Raw genomic sequence first — 21,832 nt, 5'->3', positions numbered from 1 at the left:
CATGTCATTTTCCTTCCCTCCTTCTCCTCTTCCTCCTCTGCTCCCTTACCCCCACTACATTCTTCTTCACCTCCTCAGCCTGACCTCCTCTCCTCCTATCTTACTCTCTGGTGTCCTTCTAGCCGCCTCCCTGGATTGTGTATCTGCTAGGTCGGACATCTCCTGTAGTCAAATGCTGTTTGGGTTACCTGCCTCTAAGGTGTCTGATAATTAAATCTAGCCTACTCTCAGCATTTTATATTTTTATTGTTTCATTCCTACAATCTGATTTAGGTCATTTGGCACTGTTAGACAGCCACGAAGGATGGCCGCTTTGTTGTTTATCTATTTATTTATTGCATAATTGGTTTTGGAAGGGGGGAAAGTGGCAAACAATGTAATATAGCAATATCCAAGCATCTATAAATGCACTGATCCAATAACTGCTAAGAGAGGGATATGAGCGATATGTAGAGGGAAGGACAGGGGGTGTAATACAGGGAGTGTACAGAGAGAGAATACGAGAAAAATAGAGAGCAATAGAAAAGGTAGGAATCAAATACATGAAAGGTTGGAAGAGAGGTAGATAGGAGAGGGATAGTGAGAATGAGAGATGGTGGAGCTGATATAGATCAAAGACAGAGGAATAGTGAAATAGAAGCCAGAGGAGGGGAATTTAATAGATAGAAGTGACTGAGAGGGACATTTAGAGAGGTGGGCAGTAGTCTGAGAGAAAGAGATGTCCCTTTCCTCTCAAATCTGTGTTTGGGTGCACAGTGTTGGAGGGGGTTAGGAACAGGACCCCCCCCCCCCCCCCCCACACACACACACACTTGAATACTGGGGTCCAGAGAAACACTCTACATACCCAAGCACCAAACATACACACACACACTAAAGCAATAATACATCCAGTATGACTCCCTGACCGTCAGCAGTTTAATATCAGGAAGTTTGTGAATGTGAAATAGTGAGAGACATGCAGAGGGCTGCTTAATGACAGACTGTGGATGAAGTATTCTCTTTGAGTTGGAGAGTTTATTTTCTAAGTAATAACATTAATTCACAGAATGGGTGAAAGTTGTTTCAAATCTGCTAAGAAAGGACATTCTTTCAAAGTACAGCCATTGAATTGTCTCAGTAGACTAATGACACAGTGTATTATGCATATGGTGATGTTGGAGTGATTCATTCTCACATCTGATGACCATCCCTGCGGAAGTTATGAGAAATAGATGGAGAGAGAAACAAACAAAGAGAAATAAGGTAAAGGAGGATTTGATGGTTGTGTAAGCTTTCAACTGGCTTTGTGGATTTCTGAAGACATTGCATGCTTTGTCTGATTGCCGGCATCAAAGGCTTTTGTTTTGGCACGCTCCCTGTATGCGCACACCCGTCTGTCTGTGTGTGTGTGCGTGTTTGAATAATCAGCACCTCCCTCTTCAGTAGACTGTAGAAAACATAGATCATTTTTTAAAGTTATCTACATTTCCACTTTTTCGAAAAATTTAACATAACCATTTTGAAATAGAGTTTATCATTAAATATTTACATTCCAAACAATATGCAGGAATTCAGAAATGCAGTGTGGATTATGCTAGTGTCTTCATGTAGAGTAGAGCTGACAAAGGCTCTGGAAAACTTCTCCATTATTGCTCTTTTTCGCATCCACCTTCAACCAAAGCTCTGTTTCATGTCCCCAGTCCCAAACTTTACTCACATTTCAGTATCTAAGGCACATTTGAATACAGATGCAATGTTTGTTGGACACATTTGCATGTCATTTACATTCATATCCCTTCGCATCACAACAAAGCCTATTTATAACCAACTTTCCTCATCAAGGTTATCCTGCAGCATTACTTTAAGGGATCGAACCATAGTGACTTGCTATGTTTACCACTCCCCCTCACAGATAGTCACACTGTACATCCTGATTGTTTTGGAGGCCTGGTGACCATTAAACTGAAGTCCTTCAATGCTAAATATGTGGCAACTACAAACACTATCATATGCAACACACACACACTTCACAAATGCAAAGATGCTGTAGAGTACACACACACACACACACACACACACACCAATACACCATGATATCTTCAGGGCCTGCAGTCCAGTCTCATGCTGAACTGAAACCCTCTCGTCATAAATATGTCCGTTGCTGCTTCAGTAACCATACAACTGTCACAACATGTATTTGGTCACATTACTGTCCCTGCCACCGACCCCATCAGTGTAATCAGTGGCCTACAGGTCCATAGAGGACTGTCAGACAGCAGACAGAAGAGACCCAGAGGGAGCAGGGAAAGATGCTGTGACGGTAATTGAATAACCATGTCACTGACGGTTATGGATGAAGACCATCATGTAAATAAAATAACCATCAAAACCATTTAAATAAACCTACGTTCATTTTAAGAGTTCAATACTTTTTTGTTCGTTTCATTTTCATGGAGGTAAACTGGACCTAATAAGCCGGAGTGTTTGCTAATGATTATAAGCAATGGTTTTGCCAACTGTCCATTCAACTTTCTATATCTCCTCTTCTTTCCAACTGATGATAGGTGCTATAGGCTATGGTACCTCAGTAAAATATGGTTTGATTTTTTGACTTTTATACAATTCACATTTTAATTGCTTGCTAGTATAAATCTCTCTTCTTTTCAAAAAGGTTTGATGTGTCTGTCTATTGATTAATGATTTAACATCTTTCGACAAGGCTGTTCTGGCTTTGTGGCCTATAATGCGCTAGCGTTGTGTCAAATGGACAATGGGCAAGTCCTCTCCAACCTGGCATGGTATAATTTGATATGGCATATTTTAATTTATAGACTAATCAACGCTGATCATGCCCAGTCCTGAATGTTGCGAAAGTTTACTGTAAACACTGAGGCTGTGCCCACTTTAAGTTACAGTTTCAGACATTGGCCAAGTAGTCTACTGTGACTATGAGATCATAACGTAGGCCTACCAGAGTGACCTAACATCAAAAACAATGGAGAAAATGCATCCCATAACATTTTAACATGGAAATTGCTCTTTTATTATTCAGCCTTCAGTAGTAGCCAATGTGTGATGTTCAATGTAGGCCTACATTCCATGAGAATTTAGACATTAACCTCTTAATCCACTTGTCCTTCAGACAAGGATGTGACTGAAAATGTTGTTGCGTTGTTTGATGCAAGAAACCACTTTACTAAATAAAATGTTTTATTATTTCCATACCATTATTACAGAGAATCAGACACATTATGCTACCCTCTGCCTATTGGCTACTTGGCTATCTCAAAATACAACACTGCCCCTTTAAGACAAAAAAAAAAGCTCTTTACCTAACTTGCTTTTCAAAGAAGTCTAGAAATGTACACGTTTTGTGCTCTTGTAGGAAGCAATCACTCCTCTATTGCTGACTACAAATTATATATAACTGGGCTAATAACTCACTAACTGGCAAAGGATATTAACAACATTTGCACATGTGGCTACATGCAGCTCTTGCTTTGATCTCAAAACAAACACATCTACTCAAGACCACAGCTGTAAACACAGTCCAGTTCAAATCAAAGTGTATTTGTCACGTGCCCCGAATACAACAGGTGTAGACCTTACAGTGAAATGCTTACTTGCAGGCTCTAACCAATAGTGCAGAGAAAAAAAAGTGTGTGTGTGTGTGTGTAGGTAAGTAAAGAAATAAAACAACAGTAAAAAGACATTTGAAAATAAGAGTAGCAAGGCTATATACAGACACCGGTTAGTCAGGCGTAGTGAGGTAGTATGCACATGTGGGTATGGTTAAAGTGACTATGCATATATGATGAACAGAGAGTAGCAGTAGCATAAAAGAGGGGTTGGCGGGTGGTGGGACACAATGCAGATAGCCCGGTTAGCCAATGTGCGGGAGCACTGGTTGGTCGGGCCAATTGAGGTAGTATGTACATGAATGTATAGTTAAAGTGGCTCTGCATATATGATAAACAGAGAGTAGCAGCAGCGTAAAAGAGGGGTTGGGGGGCACACAATGCAAATAGTTTGGGTAACCATTTGGTTACCTGTTCAGGAATCTTATGTCTTGGGAGTAAAAACTGTTGAGAAGCCTTTTTGTCCTAGACTTGGCACTCCGGTACCGCTTGCCATGCGGTAGTAGAGAGAACAGTCTATGACTGGGGTGGCTGGGGTCTTTGACAATTTTCAGGGCCTTCCTCTGACACCGCCTGGTATAGAGGTCCTGGATGGCAAGCAGCTTTGCCCCAGTGATGTACTGGGCCGTACGCACTACCCTCTGAATTGCCTTGCGGTCGGAGGCCAAGCAATTGCCGTACCAGGCAGTGATGCAACCATGCTCTCAATGTTGCAGCTGTAGAACCTTTTGAGGATCTCAGGACCCATGACAAATCATTTTAGTTTCCTGAGAGGGAATAGGCTTTGTCATGCCCTCTTCACGACTGTCTTGGTGCGTTTGGACCATTCTAGTTTTTTTGTTGATGTGGACACCAAGGAATTTGAAGCTCTGAACCTGCTTCACTACTGCTCCTTTTCCTGTAGTCCACAATCATCTCCTTAGTCTTGGTTACGTTGAGGGATAGGTTGTTATTCTGGCACCACCCGGTCAGGTCTCTGACCTCCTCCCTATAGGCTGTCTCGTCATTGTCGGTGATCAGGCCTACCACTGTTGTGTCGTCAGCAAACTTAATGATGGTGTTGGAGTCGTGCCTGGCCATGCAGTTGTGGGTGAACAGGGAGTACAGGAGGGGACTGAGCACGCACCCCTGGGGAGCTCCAGTGTTGAGGATCAGCATGGCAGATGTGTTGCTACCTACCCTCACCACCTGGGGGCGGCCCGTCAGGAAGTCCAGGATCCAGTTGAAGAGGGAGGTGTTTAGTCCCAGGTTCCTTAGCTTAGTGCTGAGCTTTGAGGGTACTATGGTGTTGAACGCTGAGCTGTAGTCAATGAATAGCATTCTCACATAGGTGTTATTTTTGTCCAGTTGGGAAAGGGCAGTGTGGAGTGCAATAGAGATTGCATTATCTGTGGATCTGTTTGGGCGGTATGCAAATTGGAGTGGATATAGGGTTTCTGGGATAATGGTGTTGATGTGAGGTAAATAGCGCAGATTCATATATGGCAATGGTCCATTTACAGGTAGACCTACTGCAGCTCTGATTGGCTGTGCCGTTGAGTCGTGCGCAATAGAATCTTACTCCTATGCGTTCTGCCTATAACAAAATCTCTTGCATAGTTTGTTTTGTTCCGGTATGCATTGAAATTGGCTAATATTGCGTTGACTCGAACACAATTGCCACAGTAAAGGGAAACGTTGATAGTGTTAACTAACAGGGAAAACTCTAGAAAGTTTCAATCTCGTGCTTCTCTTTGTGGACTGATATTTCTTCTGCATTCTGCACACCAGTCCAGGGAGCTCAGGGAGCTGTGCAGCAGTCTCAGTGCTGCTGCTCACCCACGCACGTGCACAGCTTAGAGGGAACATTGCCCATGTGGTAATCTACTGCTTGTAAAACAGGCAGTTTACCGTTAATCTCTCTCATTTGGTTACATTCATTTATGTTAATGCATGTATTAATTACAGTAATTTACTGTTCTCATTCTCGGAGTGGAAACGTTCACAACCTGCTACACGTATGAGAAACAAGTTTTGGTTTATTTCATAACCATCATTTATGCACTCCATGTGAACAACGAGCATGTGTCTGCTTTCTTTGTCCTGCTCATGTTGACGGAGCGGGCACGCCGATTCAAGCGTAGAAGTACCTGCCCAGCTGGGCTTCTCAGTAATGTTTCTTCACCTCACACAGCATATCAACAAAGGTCTGTTTTTTTGTGTGTTTTTTACATCCTTTCAAATTATAATAGTTCCTCACAGTATTTGAAAAATCTCCCTTGACAATCAGTGTTGCTAATAAATAGGCTATGGACATGTTGCATGTTTCTATTTAAATTATTGTCATTTTCATCTTCATACTATAGCATAGCTGTCCCCTTCATACGTTCCTTGTCAATTCCTTCATACTTTTCCGTTAATAACCTCTCTGGGATAGGCGGGACACCTGTCGAAAACGTCCGGTGAAATTGGAGGATGCGCAATTCAAATAAATAATCATATAAATTATGGATATTAAACATCTAGGTACATACAAGTGTCTTATTATCGGTTATATCTTACATTTTTGTTCATCTTAACTGCATTGTCCGATTTACAATAGGCTTTACAGCAAAAGCATGCCATGTGATTGCGCCCCACATCAAAATATTTTTCAACCAGGACAGGCTTCAGAAAATCACAAATATTCACTTACTTTTTGAAAATCTTACTCTGATTTGCAATCCAAAGGGTCCCAGCTACAACATGCATGATCGTTTTGTTTGATAAAATCCTTCTTTATATCCCAAAAGGTCAGTTTATTTGGCGCCATCGATTTGAGTAATCCACTCGTTAAACATGCAGAAAAAGGAATCCAAAAAGATACTGCTAAACTTTGTTAAAACAAGTCAAAATACGTTTCTATATAATCCTCAGGTACCCTAAAATGGAATTAAACTATAATATTTAATACGGAAGTATGTTCAATTGAAAGCAAAATAAGCAAATGCGCGTCCTCTTCGTCGCGCACTGATTTTCAACTCTGACTCCCAGTACCAAAACTCTAAATTCTTCCTTGTTTGGGAAGAAACAAGCCTGAAACCTTGAACAAAGAATGTTGTCATCTAGTGGAAGCCATAGGAATTGCAATCTAGGAGCTGGAATTGCCTCTAACCCATAGCTTTCCATTGTAAGAGCATGGGTACTTCTTTGGATTTTCTCCTACCATATCAATTGTGTTATAGTCTCATACATTAACTTCTCCACAAATTTCAAAATGTTTTCTTTTCAATGGTACCAATTACATGCATATCCTGGCTTCTGGGCCTGAGTAACAGGCAGTTTACTTTGGGCATGTCAGTCAGACAGGAAGTGGAGAAAAATTTTACCCTAGCCTGATACAAAAATGCAACAGAACCCCCCCCCCCCCCCCCCCCCCCCCCCCATGTAAACAACTGTGCAAACAGAGTTGTGACCTCCCCCTTTTTTTTACCTCTCCCCTATATCTGTCACTACATACTGTCTGTCTAAGAACCCCTTGAAGTTTTGGACACAGAATTTTCTCTCCTTCCTCTTAGTAAAACTTCCGAGAGCCTCTTTTGAACTCTAGAGAAGCACCACATCTACAGAGTATAATCTACATCTATATATTTAATATCGCCTTCCTCTGTGTGAGAGGAGATTCACAGCTGCATCTTCTGCTTTGCATAACCATTATCTATGAGAAACCTGGATCCCAGGGCCAGCTGTCTACACCAGCTCATAAACAGGCGTCATTTTTACAGATTTGTGTGTACACTGACGATATATAACACTCATTTCCACCTCACCATTAGAGTCCACAGTAAAGCACACATTAGGACCTGCCGTCACGCTGATATATAAACTGAATCCAGAATGTCAGTGTGATTACAGATTCATGGGCTGTGTTCATCGCTTTTGGTATCCCTTTACTTTTAATGGCTTATCAGCCTCCATATCCCCCATTGATTTCTGATGGAATTTGGGCCAGAGAATAGGCACTATAGATTAAAATGACAAGTTAATCCAAGGGAGTTTTGTGTGTGTGTGTGTGTGCGCGCATACATACGTCTCCAGGATGGTGTAAGTGTGTATGTGTGCTCGTACGTACATCTTCAGGATGGTGGAGGTGTGTGTGTGTGTGTGTGTGTGTGTGCGGCATGTGTGCGTGTGTGTGCTTCGTGTGTGTGTGTGTGCGTGTGTGTGCTGCGTGTGTGTGTGCATGCGGGCATCTGTGTGTAAGGTGTGGGTCTGTCTTGCGCCGTCATTACCACAGAAGGTGAGGACAGAAGGAGAATACCGTGGGAGTAAGCGTAAAATGGTGGAGGGGAGTGGAATATAATAGTGCTAGTTTATCAGAGCCAACACTCAGTGGACAGAGCAGAATAGAAGAGGTTGGACACGCTACTGCCCAGGGAGTTCAACTAGTTCAACTTTCAGTGTGTGTACCCACGTTTCTCTTCCCTCTTTTGTTGTTCTCCTCTCCCCCCTCCCCACCCTGATCCTCCATTAGAAGTAGCCCGCTAACCTAGGGGTCTTCATTATTTTATTGCCCAGGGAGCCTCTCCCAGGCAAACCGGCGACCCAGGGACCCCCATCATATGTTAGCAAAAAAACATTTTGAATAGATTTGGTAGATAGTTTCATTATTTTGACCTCCCCACATTATAATTGGAAGAGGAAGTGTAAACTCTAACATAGCCCATTAGCTAAAAAGGTAACTCAAAACACATTTTCGCTAAGAGCAGCTGTTTAGCTAATTTAATAAAGGTTAACCATGTGTTGGCAAAAATGTCCAAGTCAAGAAACCTTACCAGGTTAGCTACTCCAGTGAGTGCAATTGGCTCCAATGAGTGTAAGTTGCTCAATATTAGGAGTTAAAAAATAAAGTTGACATTATTACAAATAGTATATTCTCCCCTTTTCTACTGTAGGTACTGTATGTCATAAAAAATGTGTTTATTTTGTTTATGTTGTTGCTAGCAATATTCATAAAAACATTTGGGGGGGGGGGGGGGGGGGGGGGGGGGCTGCAGACACCTATGCTGAATAACCCTGCTTTAACCTATACCATGGCTGAGCGTCAGTGTAAAGGCCTAACAGTCTTGGCCATGACCAGAGGGAGCCCTCCCCCTGGACTTATGTCTGTATGAATCCCCATGTCCTTAAACAATGGCCAGCCATTCCACTCTGTCTGAGCTCCCCAAAATTAACAACCTTTCTCTGCTACATCGAACATCGAACGATGGTGGTCAACTGGTACAACCTCCACCCACGGACATGAAGAGGAATTCCAGTCGGGGCATAAGCTTTACTGTTACTAATAGCCATAGCCCCTCCTCTCTAGTGTGTGTCGGTGTGTGTGTGTGTGTGTGTGCAACGAGCAGAGCCTGCTCTTCCATACCCATTATCTGTGTGTTTGAATAGGGCTCAGGAACCACTCCACTGTGCCTCCTCTCCCCTCAGCCTGTCCTTTACATAACCATCTCAACCTCTTGGCCAGAACGTAATTGCCGAAGAGAACGTGTTATCAAGTAACTCAAGACGCATGGAATAATTAGACCTTGCCCCCGTTGTTATAATGTTGAAACACTTCTGCATAGTAAGGAAGCTTGTTAGTAGTTCAGACCGCTTTAGCCTAGGAGGTATGTAAAAAAACGTTCTGCCATTTTAATAAAATGTTTCATTAAGAGGAATTAATGGATTAGAGTGAAGAGGTGTGATCCACATGACTTCATTCTCCTGGGCAGCAGGGTTGATGATGAATGTGTTAAAAATAGACCTACTCTAAGAGGTAGTGATGTGCCCAGAAGGCCATTTCACCAGCAGCACTATTTTTAACATATCATTACTTTACCTGGGTGACATGCCTAATGTGCTCATCCATAAGCAGCAGAATAGCTTCAGAAGGTCATATAGAATAGGCTATATGACGTTTAATCACTGGGAGGTAATGCCAGTGTCTGTCATTGCCTTACGCCAGATAGCGCGTTGATTCCATCTGCACTGTTCTGTCTCGAATTTCACTAATGGTAATTGGATAGTACCAAAGTAGCTTGTCTAAAAATATTACATCGGTGACATACCCCGCTGAACCCCATTTCTGCCTCAAAACAGTCTAAATTAATCTAAGCTACTGTAGAACAATACATGTGTCAATAATATGTACTTTTTGTCTGTTGAGGACGTCTTAGTCCCACCGTTTTATATCTAGCTAAGGATTTTTGTGTTTCATGGAGCAGTATTTCTGACGTTAGACAATGGGAACCAAAGCCAACATTACATAGCTTGCTAGCTGAGCCAGTCACTGATATGATGCTAACCAACCAGCTACCTACTTAGTGCAGCACACACAATGTAGAATGCTTCCAACAAACGCTAGCTAGTAAGCTACTGTAGTAGTGCTAATGCTAACCTTATTAAGAGTTTTCATGAAGCAGCTGTTCTGCCGCAAGTCATTGCAGTAGCCTCCTGAGTCAGCTGCTGTACTCAGTTGACCCAACAATACAAAGATGCATGTTAGTGGAGAAACAGACTGATTTCTGTCCCTCCTAATTTTGGGGCTGCGTGTCTACAACTTCAGGATATTTGAAACAGGCTAACCAAGCTTTTTATGTCATTAACTGTTGAAGGTAGAGCTAGCTAGATAACTAACGTTACACATGTCAGTAAACTAGCTGCAAACGTTAGCTAAGCAGCTGATCAAGTCACGTTGGTGACCGACGTCCTTGCACAGAATTTGTGCAGGAGCTAGCCACCGCGTAGTTTTTTATTTTCTCACAATTGCAAAATCACTGTAATAACGTTTTTAATAATTTAGTTATTCTGTCTATTTCATGGAGAGTCATACGAGAGCGCAGTGATATTTAAAAAAAAATAGGAACTATGTTTTCGTTCTGGAATATTTAAAATTTGAATGTGAGTTCCACGACCTACAAGGCAGATCGGTCGAGAGACATGCTTTGCCTAGGATTGATGCCATCTGACGTAAAATACGGGTTGTGTTTGGGCAATAAGACTCAGGTAGCCGACTGTAGACGAAAGTCGGTGTGTGAAGTAGGGGGAGCTGCATCGGCGACAGCCGAAAGTCGGACACTGTAGAGGTTTTTCAACAGCAAGGCTCAGGTCAACATGGCAGTGCCAACATACAGTAGCTGCTATTGTTTTTAGGGACACCTTGGAGAGGAGCGAGTAAATCCATCAATGTTATTGAATATGAGTTAATAAGCATGATGCATTGGGTTGTATTGGGGTAAATATTGTCATATAATATATAGCGTACCACACATGCGACCTGTGATAAGACTTTGCAATTAATATGACAGAGTCTATTACAATGTTTCTCATTCCATAAAGATGATTCAACATCATGCAAGCAGGACTATTGTTCAGTTACAGGAATAAACTACCAAGAAAGGTCTGAGAGTTGTCTATGAAATACACATTGTAAAATTAAATAAATTCACAAACAAAGCACAAGTTTAAGTTACAAAGCATTAACAATAATTACAGTATATGCATGATCAGAGAGGGAGAGAGAGATACAAAGTAACCATGGCTTGGTAGCCTAGTGGTTAGAGCGTTGGGCCAGTAACCGAAGATTCAAGCAGACAAGGTGAAAAATCTGTCATTCTGCCCCTGAACAAGGCAGTTATTGCACTGTTCCTAGGCCGTCATTGCAAATAAGAATGTGTTCTTAACTGAATTGCCTAGTTAAATTTAAAAAATGGCCCATAGCTCATGGGAGAGAGAGGGAAAGAGACAGAGTATATCTCACCACAGCAGGTCAGGAACAAAGAGAGAAAGAGACAATGAATGTAAGCCCCTTTTATAACATTTGACCATGTTTGGATTCAAAACCTGAGTCATTGACCAATAGAATACTCTAAAAGTGAACATCCAATCAGATATCAGACCTACAAGATGTAAAAGCAAAAGCATCACTTGGTTCACAGAGATGTGACAAGAGGGGGTTGGTGAGATAATGCAGCATTCCTAAGACAACACAAAAGAAATCCTTGCATACAGTCACTTCAGAGGCTGGGCCCACCACTACAAGGTCATGTTTATGTATTTATGTTTGTCTCTCTCTCTCTCTCTCGTCAATGTGTTTGTATTGCGCCATTGGCACTATGACTGGCAGAGTTGGATTACTGTTAATAGGCTAATACTAATAGATGTTGTGTCCTGACAACACACTACTATGAGTATATGGTGTAGGTGTGCAGACAGGGAGGAGTGTGTGGGTATGGAGCTAAGTGTCTGAATCGTTCAGGGAGTATGTGGAGGTGTAAGTGTTCGTATCCATCAGGGAGCTGAGTGTGTGTGTGTGCGTGCGCGTACCACTCCAGGATGGTGGAGGTGTAAGTGTGTGTATCCGTCAGGGAAATGCAGGAGGAAAAAGGCTTGAGTAGAGCGAGACCAAAGCGTGCCCAGGAGAGCAGGAAGAGTGATTGTGTGTCGGAGAACGGTAGAAAGATAGAAATGCGAGAGGAGGAGGGTGGGGGAGAATGAGATAGAATATGGGATGAAAAAGAGTGGAATGTGAGGGAGATGAAAGCAAGGGAGCCGGAGAGAGAGCTGGGAGGGGAGAGAAAGAATAGGGAGTTGATGGAGATGTACAAAATATAACCCTCCGGATTCATTGTGTAGAGAGCAATAGATAGATGGGGGAGAGAGAGAGAGAGCGAGAGAGAGAAGTTTGGTTTAAGGAAAGCTTTGACTATGTACAGACTCAGTGAGCATAGCCGTGCAATTGAGAAAGGCCATCGTAGGCAGACCTGGCTCTCAAGAGAAGACACTGTATGTGCACACTGCCCACAAAATTAGGTGGAAACTGAGCTGCACTTCCTAACCTGCCAAATATATGACCTTATTAGAGAGACATATTTCCCTCAGATTACACAGACCAACAAATAATTTGAAAACAAATCCAATTTTGATAAACTCCAATATCTATAGGGTGAAATATCACAGTGTGCCATCACAGCAGAAAGATTTGTGACCTGTAGCCACAAGAAAGGGTGACCAGTGAAGAACAAGAAGAACAAACCCCAACACACTTTTGTTTATTATCTTGTTCACTTGCTTTGGCAATATTAACCGATGTTTCCCGTGCCAATGAATTTAATTGAAATTGAGAAAGAGTCAGTGCGAATGAGGAAGAAAAGGTGGGAGACAGACAGGGAAGTTGAAGAAAGATTAGGAAGGAGAAAGAATTAGGAGAGACTGATAGAGTTGATAGGGGATGAGGATGAGGAAGAGAGATGGGTTAGAATTTTAAAAAGTATGTTGTAAAGAGCAAAAATAAGAGTAAATGGATCAAGGAAAGGAACTGGCATGGGAGGGAGTTAGGAAGGGTGGAAGCCTGGATGAGGAGATAGAGGGACACAATGAGATTTAGGGGAAAGAGGAGGGGGAAAGGGAGAAAGGGGTTAAAAAGAGGGAGAGAGGTGGGAAAGCGGAGGATATGAGATTTTGGGCTGTGTCCCTGAGGCCCAGAGAGTGAATAGGAGAGCAGGATTAGTCCCTGCATGCAACGCTGCTTTCATTAATAGTAATTACTGAGCTCAACTGGACTCGCTCTCTCCTTCTCCGCTCTCTCTCTCTCTCTCTCTCTCTCTCTCTCTCTCTTTCTCTCTCCCCCTCTCTTTCTGTGGACAAGGTTAAAACGCATTAGGAGGGCACCCATGTGTGTCTCTGTACATTACTAGACTATATCATGTGTGTTATACACACAGTATAAACAGGTCAGGTGTGTTGATAGGTGATGACAAACGCACACACAATACAATACAACTTTACTGTCCATAGTTACAGCGAACAACAGAAATGTGTCTCCCCCCCAACACATACAACTCTTCTGTTCTGATCCCTGTTTGCCAGTGGGGGCCTGTATGCATCCTGATTCACTCTCCACCCTCCTCCCCCCTCTGCTCTTCTCCTCTACTCTGTGTTCACAGGGAAAACTTGTATACGATGCTTGAAATGGTAATTCCGCTCTGCTCCTGTGGTGGTTTTTATTTTTATCCTCCACTCTCTCTATGTTCTCTCTCTCTCTCTCTCTCTCTCTCTCTCTCTTTTCCTTCTCTAGTGTCTCTGTGGGGTAGGATTCTTTGGACTCCTACATGCCAGAGGCGTGGAGAGAGAAAGTCAGAAAGAGAGAGTGTGTTCTCTGAGTATGTGTCACCTTTGGCCTCTCTCTCCTGAGCTCCTTTGTATAGTGGTGTGGCTGTGTTGTAGTGTGGCTGTGCTGTCAGCCTGGTCACTAGAAACATCCGTCGACATTGGATGTTTGAAGAGGGACTAAAGATGTCGATATACTGCATGCCTTCCTTGCTGCTCACCCCCCCAAAAAGCTGCGTGCAGGGACTATTGTGGCGTACTATCATATCGAACAACAGAGCCAATACTAAGAACGAAAACAATGCAGCTGTGTGTGTGATTGAGTGTTTGTATGTGATCCAATGTGTGTGTATTTATATGTGGAGCAGCTGTGTGTGTGCATGCGTGCGCAGGCTGCACAGTGGAGGGAGGGAGACTAATTACTGGGTAAGGAAAGGCATAAATATGAATATACTGAAGGAGAGGGAGTAAAGGAGGGAATAGATGGAGGAAGGAATGCTTGATCAAGATAGCCAAAGAGTGCAGTGGAGAGTATAACTCAGGCCCCCCACTGGCAGGCCCCTTGCTTTTATCTAGCTCCGCAGCTCTCTCACATACACCCATACATAATTCATTGTGCAAGCATTGATCTTAATTGGTTCCGTTTTGACTGTCCCTCCTCCAGTGTCAAATGTTCCTGGTAAGCAGGCAGCACTCTGGGCTTTGGGTAGCCAGGAGAGCTGCGTTCGAGAGTATTTTCTCTGTGTTGCGTTTCCTGATTGACCGTTGTTCTCTCGTGGGGGAGGGGTTGCTATTTCCAGGCGCACTTGATTTACAGTCAAATGCAAATTAGCTGAGAGAGAGAGCGAAAAAGAGAGAGATGGGCTAATTACTGGGTAAGGAAAGACATATAAACAAAGATACTGAAGGAGAGGGTGTAAAGGAGGGAATAGATGGAGGAAGGAATGCTTGATCAAAATAGCCAAGAGCGCAGTGGAGAGTATAACTCAGGCCCCCCACTTGCAGCACCCTCAACTGCTGCCCCAGCACCTCACACAGGAGTCTCAGAGCATGGACACCTCACCCAGACCAGCCAGACACCCTCCAGAAGGACCTGTACTGAAAGGGCACACGCCAAGAGGACCTACACCCAGACCACAGCATCACCAGCCCCACCCCAACCAGCTGAGACCCCCCCCCAAGCAAACCCTGGCCACACTCTATATAGGCCTCCCCAGGTCACACCTATGCCCCTTCTGCCCCCCGCCAGCAAGGACCTCAACATGACAGCCGCACATACACTGCCTTTCAAAAGTTTGAGGTCACTTAGAAATGTCCTTGCTTTTGAAAGAAAAGTAGTTATTTTTGTCCATAAACATAACATAAAATTGATCAGAAATACAGTGTAGACAGTGTTAATGTTGTAAATGACTATCGTAGCTGGAAACTGCAGATGTTTTAGGTGTACAGAGGCCCATTATCAGCAACCATCACTCCTGTGTTCCAATGGCACGTTGTGTTAGCTAATCTAAGTTGAAAACCCTTCTGCAATTATGTTAGCACAGCTGAAAACTGTTGTCTGATTAAAGAAGTAATAAAACTGGCCTTCTTTAGACTAGTTGAGTATCTGGAGCATCAGCATTTGTGGGTTCGATTACAGGCTCAAAATTGCCAGAAACAAGTAACTTTCTTCTGAAACTCGTCAGTCTATTCTTGTTCTGCGAAATGAAGGCTATTCCATGCGAGAAATTGCCAAGAAACTGAAGATCTTGTAAAACGCTGTGTACTACTCCCTTCACAGAATGGTGCAAACTGGCTCTAACCAGAATAGAAAGAGGAGTGGGAGGCCCCGGTGCACAACTAAGCAAGAGGACATGTTCATTAGAGTGTCTAGTTTGAGAAACAGACGCCTCACAAGTCAAAATAGAAGAAGGCCAGCATCCCAGAGTCGCCTCTTCACTGTTGACGTTGAGACTGGTGTTTTGCTGGGTACTATTTAATGAAGCTGCCAGTTGTGGACTTTTTTAGGGCCTTCCTCTGACACCGCCTAGTATAGAGGTCCTGGATGGCAGGAAGCTTGGCCCCGGTGATGTACTGGGCTGTACGCACTACAATCTGGTCGGAGGCCGAGCAGTTGCCATACCAGGCAGTGATGCAACCCGTCAGGGTGCTCTCGATGGTGCAGCTGTAAAACCTTTTGAGGATCTGAGGACCCATGCAAAATCTTTTTAGTCTCTTGAGGGGGAATAGGTTTTGTCATGCCCTCTTCACGACTGTCTTGATGTGCTTTGACCATGTTTGTTTGTTGGTGATGTGGACGCCAAGGAACTTGAAGCTCTCAACCTGCTCCACTACAGCCCCGTCGATGAGAATGGGAGAGTGCTCTGTCCTCCTTTTCCTGTAGTCCAAAATCATCTTTGTCTTGATCATGTTGAGGGAGAGGTTGTTGTCCTTGCACCACACGGCCAGGTCTCTGATCTCCTCCCTATAGGCTGTCTCATCATTGTCTGTGATCAGGCCTACCACTGTTGTGTCATCAGCAAACTTAATGACTGTGTTGGAGTCGTGCCTGGCCGTGCAGTCATGAGTGAACAGGGAGTACAGGAGGAGACTGAGCACACACCCCTGTGGAGCTCCCGTGTGGAGGATCAGTGTGGCGGATGTGTTGTTACCTACCCTCACCACCTGGGGGTGGCCCGTCAGGAAGTCCAGGATCCAGTTGCAGAGGGAGGTGTTTAGTCCCAGCATCCTTAGTCAATGAATCAATGAATAGCATTCTCACATAGGTGTTCCTTTTGTCCAGGTGTGAAAGGGCAGTATGGAGTGCAATAGAGATTGCATCATCTGAGGATCTGTTGGTGCAGTATGCAAGTTGGAATGGGTCTAGGGTTTCTGGGATAATGGCGTTGATGTGAGCCATGGCCAGCCTTTCAAAGCATTACATGGCTACAGACGTGAGTGCTACATGTCGGTAGTAATTTAGGCAGGTTACCTTAGTGTTATTGGGCACAGGTACTATGGTGGTCTGCTTGAAATATGTTGGTATTAGGGAGAGGTTGAAAATGTCAGTGAAGACACTTTCCAGTTAGTCAGCACATGCTCTGAGTACACGTCCTGGTAATCGATCTGGCCCTGTGGCCTTGTGAATGTTGACCTGTTTAGAGGTTTTACTCACATCTGCTGCGGAGAGCGTGATCACACAGTCATCCAGAACAGCTGATGCTCTCATTCATGTTTCATTGTTACTTGCCTTGAAGCAAGCATATAAGTTATTTAGCTTGACTGGTAGGCTCGTGTCAGTAGGCAGCTCTCGACTGTGCTTTCATTCGTAGTCTGTAATAGTTTGCAAGCCCTACCACATCCGATGAGAGTTGGAGCCGGTGTAGTACGATTCAATCTTAGTCCTGTATTGACACTTTGCCTTTTTGATGGTTCGTTCGAGAGCATAGCAGGATTTCTTATAAGCTTCCAGTCCTGCTCCTTGAAAGTGGCAGCTCTACCCTTTAGCTCAATGTGAATGTTGCCTGTGATCTATGGTTTCTGGTTGGGTATGTACGTACAGTCACTGTGGGGATGACATCCTCGATGCACTTGTTGATAAAGACAGTGACTTATGTGGTGTTCTCCTCAATGCCATCGGAAGAATCGCGGAACATGTTCCAGTCTGTGCTAGCAAAACAGTTCTGTAGTTTAGCATCTGCTTCATCTGACCAATGTTTTTATAGACATAGTCACTGGTGCTTCCTGCTTTCATTTTTGCTTGTACGCAGGAATCAGGAGGATAGAATTATTGTCAGATTTGCCAAATGGAAGTGGGGTCTCTGTGTGTGGGGTATTGGTGGTCTAGAATTATTTTCCTTCTGGTTGCACATTTAACAGGCTGATTAGAAATCAAGTACAACTGGTTTAAGTTTTCCTGCATTCAAGTCTCCGGCCACTAGGAGCGCCACCTCTGGATGAGCGTCTTCCTGTTTGCCTATGACAGTATACAGCTCTTTGACTGCTGTTTTAGTGCCAGCATCGGTCTGTGGTGGTAGGTAGACCGCTATGAAAACTACAGATGAAAACTGTCTAAGTAGATAGTGTGGTCCACAGCTTATCATGAGATACTCTGTCTCAGGCAAGCAAAACCTAGATTATTCCTTAGATATCGTGCACCAGCTGTTGTTTACATAAATGCATAGGCCCCTGCGGGGGGTGTCTGACCAGAGGCTACTGTTCTGTTTTGCCGATAATCCACCAGATGTATGTTCTTAATGTCGTCGTTCAGCCACGACGAAGTGAAACATAAGATATTACAGTTTTTAATGTCCCGTTGGTTAACTCAGCAAAAAAATAAATGTTCCTTTTTCTGGACCCAGTCTTTCAAAGATAATTTGTTAAAATCCAAATAACTTCACAGATCTTCATTGGGTTTCTTCACAAAGGGTTTAAACACTGTTTCCCAACAATTAATGAACATGCAACTTTGGAACGGTCGTTAAGACACTAACAGCATACAGACGGTAGGCAATTAAGGTCACAGTTATGAAAACTTAGGACACTGAAGGTGCCTTTCTTCTGACTCTGAAAAACACCAAAAGAAAGATGCCCAGGGTCCCTGCTCATCTGCGTTAACGTGCCTTAGGCATGCTGCAAGGAGGCATGAGGACTGCAGATGTGGGCAATAAATTGCAATTTCCGTAGTGTGAGACGCCTAAGACAGCGCTACAGTGAGACAGGACGGACAGCTGATCGTCCTCGCAGTGGCAAACCACGTGTAACAACACCTGAGCAGGATCGGTACATCCAAACATCACACCTGCGGGACAGGTACAGGATGGCAACAACAACTTCCCAAGTTACACCAGGAACGCACAATCTCTCCATCAGTGCTCAGACTGTCCGCAATAGACTGAGAGAGGCTGGAGGCTTGTAGGCCTGTTGTAAGGCAGGTCCTCACCAGATATCACCGGCAACAACGTCGGCTATGGGCACAAGCTGGAACAGACAGGACTGGCAAAAAGTGCTCTTCACTGATGTGTCGCGGTTTTGTCTCACCAGGGGTGATGGTCGGATTCTCTGGAGCGGGATCGATTTGGAGGTGGAGGGTCCGTCATGGTCTGGGGCAGTGTGTCACAGCATCATCGGACTGAGCTTGTTGTCATTGTAGGCAATCTCAACACTGTGCGTTACAGGGAAGACATCCTCCTCCCTCATGTTGTACCCTTCCTGCAGGCTCATCCTGACATGGCCCTCCAGAATGACAATGCCACCGGGCATACTGCTCATTCTGTGCGTGATTTCCTGCAAGACAGGAATGTCAGTGTTCTGCCATGGCCAGTGAAGAGCCTGGATCTCAATCCCAATGAGCACCTCTGGGACCTGTTGGATCGGAGTGTGAGGGCTTGGGCCATTCCCCTCAGAAATGTCCAGGAACAACTTGTAGGTGCCTTGGTGGAAGAGGGGGGTAACATCTCACAGCAAGAACTGGCAAATCTACACAAAAATGCACTGCAGTACTTAATGCAGCTGGTGGCCACACCAGATGCTGACTGTTACTTTTGATTTTGTCCCTTTGTTCAGGGACACATTATTCAATTTCTGTTAGTCACATGTCTGTGGAATTTACACATGTTAAGTTGACAGTGAGAGGACGTTTCTTTTTTTGCTGAGTTTAGGATAAACGTGCTTTCAGTTTGTCCCATTTATTTTCCAGCGATTGAACGTTAGCTAGCAGGATGGAAGGCATGGGCAGATTAGCCACTCGTCGCCTGATCCTCACAAAGCACCCTGATCTCTTTCCGCAAAATCTGCGTTTCCTTCTCCAGCGAATAACGGGAATCTGGGCCTGGTTGGGTGTCTGTATTATATCCCTCCGGTCTGACTCATTGAAGAAGACGTCTACGTCTAGTTTGAGGTGACCATTCGCAGTTCTGATGTCCGGAAGCTCTTTTTGGTCATAAGAGACGGTAGCAGTAACATTATGTACAAAACAAGTTACAAACAACGCAAAAAAACTAACAAAATAGCATGGTTGGTGACGAGCCGATAAGACAGCAGCCTTCTCCTCCGGCGCCATCACCCTACCTTTTTTTTAAGGTACCAATAGCATAAACTTGCAATCAAGAAAGGCCGCTGTAGGTATACCTGGCTCTCAAGAGAAGACAGGCTTTGTGCACACTGCCCACAAAATTAGGTGGAAACTGAGCTGCACTTCCTAACCTCCTGCCAAATATATGACCATATTAGAGAAACATATTTCCCTCAGATTACACAGATCCACAAATAATTCTAAAAAACAAATCCAATTTTGATTAACTCCAATATCTATAGGGTGAAATATCACAGCAGAAAGATTTGTGACCTGTAGCCACAAGAGGTGTGAAACCAGTGAAGATTTATTTTCCCTTTTGTAACTATTTCTACATCGTTATAACACTGTACATAGTCATAATATGACATTTGAAATGTCTTTATTCTATTGGGAATTTTGTGTAATGTTTACTGTAAAAAAAAAAAATATTGCTTAACATAGGTTTCCATGCCAATAAGAGAGAGCGAGCGAGAGAGAGAGGTATGTGAATGGAAAGATTTGACAATGCAACGAGGGAATCTTGCTACATCCCAAGAGCCACCTTGCCTTCTCTTCCACCCAGGCAGAGCTGAGTAGAGCCATATACAGTTGAAGTCTGAAGTTTACATACACTTAGGTTAGAGTCATTAAAACTTGTTGTTCAACCACTCCACAAATTTCTTGTTAACAAACTGTAGTTTTGGCAAGTTGATTAGGACATCTACTTTGTGCATGACACAAGTAATTTTCCAACAATTGTTTACAGACAGATTATTTCACTTATAATTCACTGTATCACAATTCCAGTGGGTCAGAAGTTTACATACACTAAGTTGAATGTGCCTTTAAACAGCTTGGAAAATTCCAGAAAATGACGTCATGGCTTTAGAAGCTTCTGACATCATTTGAGTCAATTAGAGGTGTGCCTGTGGATGTATTTCAAAGCCTACCTTCAAACTCAGTGCCTCTTTGCTTGACATCATGGGAGCAATTTACAAACACCTGAAGGTACCACGTTCATCTGAACAAACAATAGTACGCCAGTATAAACACCATGGGACCACGCAGCCGTCATACCGCTCAGGAAGAAGACGCGTTCTGTCTCCTAGAGATGAACGTACTTTTATGCGAAAAGTGAAAATCAATCCCAGAACAACAGCAAAGGACCTTGTGAAGATGCTGGAGGAAACACGTACAAAGTATCTGTATCCACAGTCAAACGAGTCCTATATCGACATAACCTGAAAGGCCGCTCAGCAAGGAAGAAGCCACAGCTCCAAAACCTCCATAAAAAAAGCCAGACTACGGTTTGCAACTGCACATGGGGACAAAGATCGTACTTTTTGGAGAAATGGCCTCTGGTCTGATGAAACAAAAATAGAACTGTTTGGAAATAATGACATTGTTATGTTTGGGGGAAAAAGGGGGAGGCTTGCAATCCGAAGAACACCATCCCAATCGTGAAGCATGGGGGTGGCAGCATCATCACAAAATAGCACTTCACAAAATAAATGGCATCATGAGGCAGGAATCTCAAGACATCAGACAGGAAGTTAAAGCTTGGTTGCAAATGGGTCTTCCAAATGGACAATGACCCCAAGCATACTTCAAAGTTGTAAGTTGTGGCAAAATGGTTTAAGGACAACAAAGTCAAGGTATTGGAGTGGCCATCACAAAGCCCTGACCTCAATTCCATAGAAAATGTGTGGGCAGAACTGAAAAAGTGTGTGTGTGCACAAGGAGGCCTACAAACCTGACTCCGTTACACCAGCTCTGTCAGGAGGAATTACCAAAAATTCACCCAACATATTGTGGGAAGCTTGTGGAAGGCTACCCAAAACATTAAAGTTTTTTAAACAAAAAAAGGCAATGCTACCAAATGCTAATTGAGTGCTTGTAAACTTCTGACCCACTGTAAATGTGATGAAAGAAATAAAAGCTGAAAACAATAATTCTCTCTACTATTATTTTGACATTTCGTATTCTTAAAATGAAGTGGTGATCCTAACTGACCCTAAGACAGTGAATTTTTTACTAGAATTAAATGTCAGGAATTGTGAAAAACTGAGTTTAA

The 21,832-nt window shown here is 43.5% G+C and overlaps 1 protein-coding gene across 4 annotated transcripts in view; it reads left to right on the top strand.

Annotated features, from left to right (window-relative positions):
- The window catches only part of ldlrad3 (low density lipoprotein receptor class A domain containing 3), a 114,902-nt gene that overhangs the window by 79,089 nt on the left and 13,981 nt on the right, over positions 1-21,832 (top strand). The gene's annotated exons all lie outside the window — the stretch shown is intronic.

The sequence above is a fragment of the Oncorhynchus mykiss genome, chromosome 1, assembly GCF_057628025.1.
Source record: "Oncorhynchus mykiss isolate SJ-2025 chromosome 1, ASM5762802v1, whole genome shotgun sequence".
NCBI lineage: Eukaryota > Metazoa > Chordata > Actinopteri > Salmoniformes > Salmonidae > Oncorhynchus > Oncorhynchus mykiss.
Note: the sequence above shows the minus strand (reverse complement) of the source record. Positions and strands in the feature narration are given on the sequence as shown.